Source organism: Rousettus aegyptiacus, unplaced genomic scaffold, assembly GCF_014176215.1.
Source record: "Rousettus aegyptiacus isolate mRouAeg1 unplaced genomic scaffold, mRouAeg1.p scaffold_m13_p_4, whole genome shotgun sequence".
In the NCBI taxonomy this organism is placed as follows: Eukaryota; Metazoa; Chordata; class Mammalia; order Chiroptera; family Pteropodidae; genus Rousettus; species Rousettus aegyptiacus.
In genome coordinates, this window is record NW_023416307.1 from 46,696,140 (window position 1) to 46,703,184 (window position 7,045).

Genomic DNA, 7,045 nt, shown 5'->3' on the forward strand with positions numbered 1-7,045 from the left:
TTTAAATATGATAGCATGCAGTGTATAAAGGATGGCTTTAATAATTTGCATGCAATCAATGTGTATTTATTTCTTCCAAGTCAAAACTCACAAAAAGCAGTGATAGCCAACTATATTACTGTCAGGCAGTCATTAAAAGATATATAGTCAAAAAAATCATTCTGCTACTTGCTACTTCAATAGTTTATTCTAGTTCCAGGAAATAAAGACAGCTTAAATAACAAATAATAATTCCTGGAAGTTCAATAGACTGTCAAATTTACAATAAGAACATTCTACATTATTTATCAGTGACTAGAACACCAAAGTCGCAAATAGGTATAGCCAATCACCTAACAAGCCTAACTACAGAGCAGAGCAAGCTCTCATTAAGACATTTAAGACAGTCACATGAACTATATTTTGGCAATGAACTCTGAGAAATTATATTTCTAGGAAAACATGAGGAAGATATAAGCAGCTTAAGTGTAGCAACAAAATCAAAGCAGGAAGCAAGCAGCTTACTTTTTTTCTTCTTAATAATCACAACTTTTTTTCCAGATCATCCTAGGACCACAAAACATACTAAATCAAAGCTTTACTTATGTCCACAAAAATGTTAATATATATTATGTTCCATTTTTTTATAATCCATTAATTCATTTATTCCTTCATTTGAGACAGGTGAAAATGGTGCTAGTTAGTAGGCTTTTGAAATAGTCCAGGAAGAGATGATAAGAGTTGGAGCAAACATGACAGAAAGAGAAAAAAAATTAAAATTAAATTAAAGTAGAATGAGAACTTGATGTTACATGTGTTATCGAGGAAGATGGAAAAAGGGAGAGTGACTCCTTGATTTCTACTTAGATGCTTGGATGCATGATGTCTTACAAAATTGCTAAGTTTATTTTCTTTTTAATAAACTATCTTAGAACAGTTTGAGACTTGCAGAAAAATTGTGAATACAGTACAGAGGGTTCCCATGCACTCATAGCCAGTTATCCCTATTATTATTTTACAGTAGTATGGCATATTTGTTAGAATTATTGAACAAATATTGATACTATATTAGTAACTAAAATCCATACTTTACTCTGATTTCCTTAGTTCCTAATATCCATTTTCTGTTCCAGGATTCCATGTTTGATACAAGGTTACAATTAGTTGTAAATTTTCCTTTGGCTCCTCATGGCTGTGGCACTTTTTCAGTCTTTCCTTGTTTTTGATGACTTTACTGATAGTTTTGAGGTATAATATGATCAAGAGTTTTGTAGAATGCCTCTCAAATTAGATCTTTGTGATGTTTTTCTCATGACTTGACTGAGGTTATGGAATTCTGAAAGGAAGACCACTGGAGTAAAGCACATTTACATCATATTATAGTATGAGCCCATCTTATCAGCGTATTTATAACTGTAAGCAGGTAATCCACTTGATTACTTGGATGAGGTAAGTTTTTCCTTCATATTGTATTCTTTAGGAAGAAGTCACTATGTGCAGGCCTCATTCACAGTGTAGGTGATTAGGCTCCATTTCCTTATGGGTAGAATTTTTACATAAATTACTTGGTTCTTCTTTGTGGCTAATTTGTCTCTTATTTATTATTTTATTCAATCATTTATTTATATCAGGATGAACTCATGGTATAATTTTTATATTTTGAGTTATAATCTATTACTCCTTTATTTTGTTTTTCAAAATGTTTCATATTTGGCCATTGAAGGTGCTTTCAGTTCATTTCTGTATCCTTTGGGCATATCATTATCATTGTTTGTTTTAGTTTAATTTTGAATATGTCCTTACATTTGACACTACAATATGTTCCAGGTCTCTCTTACATATCTCCTGCCCCAATCCTAGACCCAGTCATTTCTCTGAGGAACTCCAGTTCCTTTCATTGGATAATGGTATCAGAAATCAGTTCTAGGTGTGCTCATTGCTGCTAGAGTACCCTGCTTATGTTCAGTATCTTTTACCTTTAGTCTTACAGATGCCACTCACTTCCAAAGTTACTTAGGTCTGCAGTCCCCTTTTCCCCCAACACCTAACAGAGGTTAATTCACACACATACACACACCATGGTTTCCTTTAAGGTTTTCTCTTTTCCTTTTTCAATTTGAATATGATATGCCTAGATGTAGTTATCTTCATATTTATTTTGCTTACTGTTCTCTGAGCTTCCTGGAACTATGGTTTGGTGTCTGTCATTTATTTTGGAAAGTTTTCAGCTATTATTCCTTAAAATATTTTTCTGCACTATTTTCTCTTTCATTTTCTTGTTATTTAAATTATACGTATGTTACACCTTTCAGCATTCTTCTATAATTCTTGGATGTTCTTTGTGCTTTTCATTGATTTTTCTCCTTGCATTTCGTTTTAGGAAGTTTCTAATGACATATTTTCAGGCTTGTTGATTCTTTAGCTATTTCAAGTCTATGATGGGCACATCAAAAGAATTCTTCATTTCTGTTACAGTGTTTTGATTTCTATCATTTCCTTTTGAATCTTAAGAAACAAATTCTCCACTTATATTATACACCTTTTCTTGTCTGCTGCCTTCTATTTTCATTAGAGCCCTTAATATATTAATTATAGTGATCTTATATTACCTGTATAATTCCAATATTTCTCTCACAGCTAAATCTGATTTTAATGATTGCTGAGTCTCTCCAGATTGTCTTTTTTCTTGGTTTTTTTTTTTTTTTGCATGACTTGCAATATTTTGCAGAAAGCCAGTCAGCAAACAAAATTCAGCTATATTTCTATACATTGGTAATAAAATTCAAATAAGAAAATAATACCATTTTTATTAGCATCAAAAACATGAAATTCTCAAAAATAAATTTAACAATATACATGTAAGACATGTATGGTAAAATTTTATACATTGCTCAGAGAAACAAAAGACCTACATAAATAGGGAATATACAGATCTGAACATTTAGTATTGTTAAGATGCTAATTCTTTCCAAATTTATCTTTAGATTCAATGTAATCCCAATCAAAATATCAGTAGGATTTTGGTTTTAGAAATTGATAAGTTGGTTCTTATATTTATTAAGAAATATGAAGATTCTTGGGTAGGTAAAATAAAAAAAGGAAACTTGCACTGCTTTCTTACAAGACTCACTATAAAGCTATAGTTATCAAGGGTTAAAGAAGTACAAATTAGTAGTTGATAGCCACGGAGATGGAGAACACGGCATAGGGAATATAATCGGCAGTAATGCAATGGCTATGTGTAGAGCCAGAGGGATGATAGAGTAATTGAGGAGATCGTTTTATAAACTATATAAATATCTAACCAATGTACTGTATCCTTGAGACTAATAATAAAATAAAATGCTAAAAAAAAAAGGAAAAAGCTAAAGTTATCAAGCTTTTTGTATTGGAGAAAAGGTAAACCTACAGATCAATCGAACAGAATAGATCTCCATGTTGTTGCCTCACAGAACAACCATCCAGACCCAGCTCTAACTCTTATTCCCTGTGAAAATATTCACATCACATAATTTATCTGAGTATATTTTATTGTCTGTAAAATGAGGTCGAAATTCACTAAAGTTACAAGGTTGTTTTAAGAAATAAATAAATTCATGAGTATGGAAATGCCTTAAAACTCTAAGATATTAAACAAACAATTGCTATGATTGCTATTTTTCATTTTTCGCTATTATAAATTATTGGAATCTAAATTCTGAATCTCATTATTCGTTAAATCAATGAACGTCCAGGTTACTTGCTATATCCAAAAATACTGTCAAGATTCAACACTTAAACATGTTCAAAGAGCAGCCCTGACATATTAAACAAGTCCTATTTACCAACTCTGAGTTCAGCCATGCAATCAAAATGCAAGGCCATTGAAAAAAAGAATGGGGAAGGTCAAATACTTCTCCCCGCCACAGACCACAGAACAGGAAAAATTAAGTTATCCAGTAGCATATGACTGTGCATGGAGAATGGTTTATTTCGGGGCAGCAATATCTGGTGGATTCATCAACAGTATGTACTTATCTTTCTTTTTTTTTTTCTTTTTTTTTTTACCTAAATCAAAGTATCAATCCTGTGTATATTTATCAGCACATAACTTTGTCTGGATGTAAACATCAATAAATCTCAGAAAAAAAAAATTCGTTGCAAATGTTTTTGTCATTTTGTTATTTCATTAAGCATTTGCTTGTCATTGATTATGCATTACAACTCAAACAGTAAAAAAATAATTTTCAGAATATAATAGTGAAGATGAGTGAATGTCCATTAGCAATGAACAGAAGCAACAAGCAAAAGGCAGATCTATGACTACTGACTTAGCTTTTGTTTATGCCTATAGAATTGTATAATCTTGACACCACATTGACCAAGTTGTCAATTAAGCTCCTTTCAGCTTGATTAAATTTTAGACAGTCTTCCTTACTATAGGCCCCTAATCTCCCTTTCCTAGAGCATTTACCTAAGAAAAATTGCCATTGTAAACTCTTTCTCCATTTCTTTGAACTGTAAATCTTCTCTCAGACTTTTTCTTTTTAAATATAATTTCCATGAAAGATAGGGCCTCTGTCTCCCAATCTCTGTGGGGAAGATAGGAGCCCAACTTCAATAAGTGCTGATCAGCTAATACAGATGCCCTAATCACATTGACCAATCTCCCATTCTAAAGTCCTCCTGTGTGTTTTCATTAGTGCATCCCAGCATTTAAGTTTTTCCTGCCTTTTATTTCACCAGAATTGCATTTATTCTCTCTCTCCTATTGCAATAACCTTACCCTTATTGCGATAGTCTTGAAAAAAGACTTGTCAATTTAACAAGCATTTGATGGAATTTTTTTTTTATCAGCCCACATATCCAAACTATTTACATGCTATAATAATGTGTGAGTGTGTAATGAATTTCAGTTTGCAAAGTGATTTTTATCTAGTGTACTGTATTGTAGCATTGTAAGACAAAATTAATGTCCCTGTGTCCAAGAAAATGAGCCTAATATTCTGAGAAATTAATTCTTGGCTAACTTTGCCATTATTAACTAAGGTGTCTAAAACTTGAACCTAGAGCATTTATGTCTAGGTATGGACCTATATCCCACTAGCAGTTTTGCTCTGAGACATCTTAACAATATTATGTTCTGGAAAAAGTATTTAGATATTTAGCAATATTTACTGATTTATCAAGATTTCCCAATGGGGAAAAATTGATTTTGAAATCTCCTGAGAGCAAATTCATTTGGTGGTCTAATATTGTAGATGAATAGACAAATAGATCATACTGTATTCTTACCATAACAATGTTAAAACTGAGTTTAACATCCATGATTATTAATGGAATCATATTTTTTGTTATATTAATATTAGCAAATATGTTTTATTATATTACATTGCACACACAATTTGTAGTCTCATGGACACTTGGTTTTAAAAATGCCACTATATATTCAACTATAAGTAGAAATAAGACTTAATTATCTATCCTTCCATTAAAAAAATGTTTAAATAGTATATGCCTTCCTTTGTAATATCTTCTTCATTGTTACTTGAATAAAAAGCAGAAAAGTTTTTAAAAATGTAATTTGCCTTGTTCTATCCCATTCTCTCCTTTTCACTAAATCCTCAAAGTAGAATTAGTTAAAACATAATTTACATGGGAATTTCTAATCTTGATAAATGACTGTTGAACTGCTGAAGCATAGTGTACACGTCTTTATCAAGCTGTATGTACAGTCCTAAAACTGTTTGAATAATTATGAGATTATCTTCCAGTTTATGAAGAGAACAAGGAGACAGACAGTAAAAGTAGGCTATATAATCAGCATCTGTAATTAAGTGAAGTGATTGTCACATTTTTTTCTCTCTCACTGGAATTTTAAACACTGGAATAATGTAAAATAAAACCAAAATCTTTATTTTGGTAATACAAACAGAATCCACCTGAGGAAAGTATCAAAATTGGACTATTTGGGGGAAAATACCAATATATATACATATATAGGTAAATAAAAACATTAAGCTGCCATTGGGCACATCTTAATAATTGAATATTTAGTTTAATAAAGCATTCTTATTACTTGAGAGTAACTGTATATGCCAGATCTAGGTTGATTATTTTTCAAATAGAAATACATTTCCTTATGATTTTCAATCTAGTTTGCAAGGTCTTTTCCATTAGAAACTATTTTAAAATTTCTCAGTAACATAAGATCAACATCCAAAGCATTGGTCACTATAAATTCGTGCTGTAAATTTGCACAATTAATGTAAAGAAATACATTTTACATAAGAGATTGTTTATAGCATCTTTAAAAAATATTTCTTTGGTATCCAGTTATAATAACTTGTAATTTCCTTTATGTCAAAAATCATTGTAAGTCTTGAAAACATATCAAGACAAATTACATTTAACCTGGGAAGTCACGGCAAGGAGTCTTTTCAGAAGTCCTAGGACACAGGGTGCTTTGGCAAAGAGACTGCCAATTCAAACAGATAATAGCTTTTTGAGAGCATGACTCCTGTCTTATTTATCTCTTTATTTCTCTATATTGCTTAGCATGAGGCCTCATACAAAGCTAACGGCCAGTAGGTATTAAGTTGATAGTGTTAGAATTTCAAATACTTAGAACTTTTTCATCTAAATATGAGTTGTTGAAATGTTGAATAAGTACAGTATTAGCAGCCATGTGGTTGTTAAAGAATAAACGTCCATTTGCTATCAAATGAAATTATTGTCCACTTTATTGAATTCCTTCAAATACCTCCAATAGATTGCTTCTCATATACTGGATCTCCACAGCAGCAAGGCCTTCATGATGTGTTAAATATTTAGCATATTTAGGACTTTATCTATAGTAATTACAAAAGATAGTTAGTGCTTTGCTTCAATCCTTTAAATGACAAGAGCAGAGATGAACACCTGAGTCACATTACTAAAATACTAGCAAAAGAAAGCTGTTTATAATCTGCCATCCTCCAAGTCACTCTCTCTGACCAAAGTAATGGCATCTTCTGAGCCTCTCTAGCAAGAACTTCTTGTTCCATCTCAATGAAAGACTTCAAGAGCTAAGAAACTGAGGATCTCC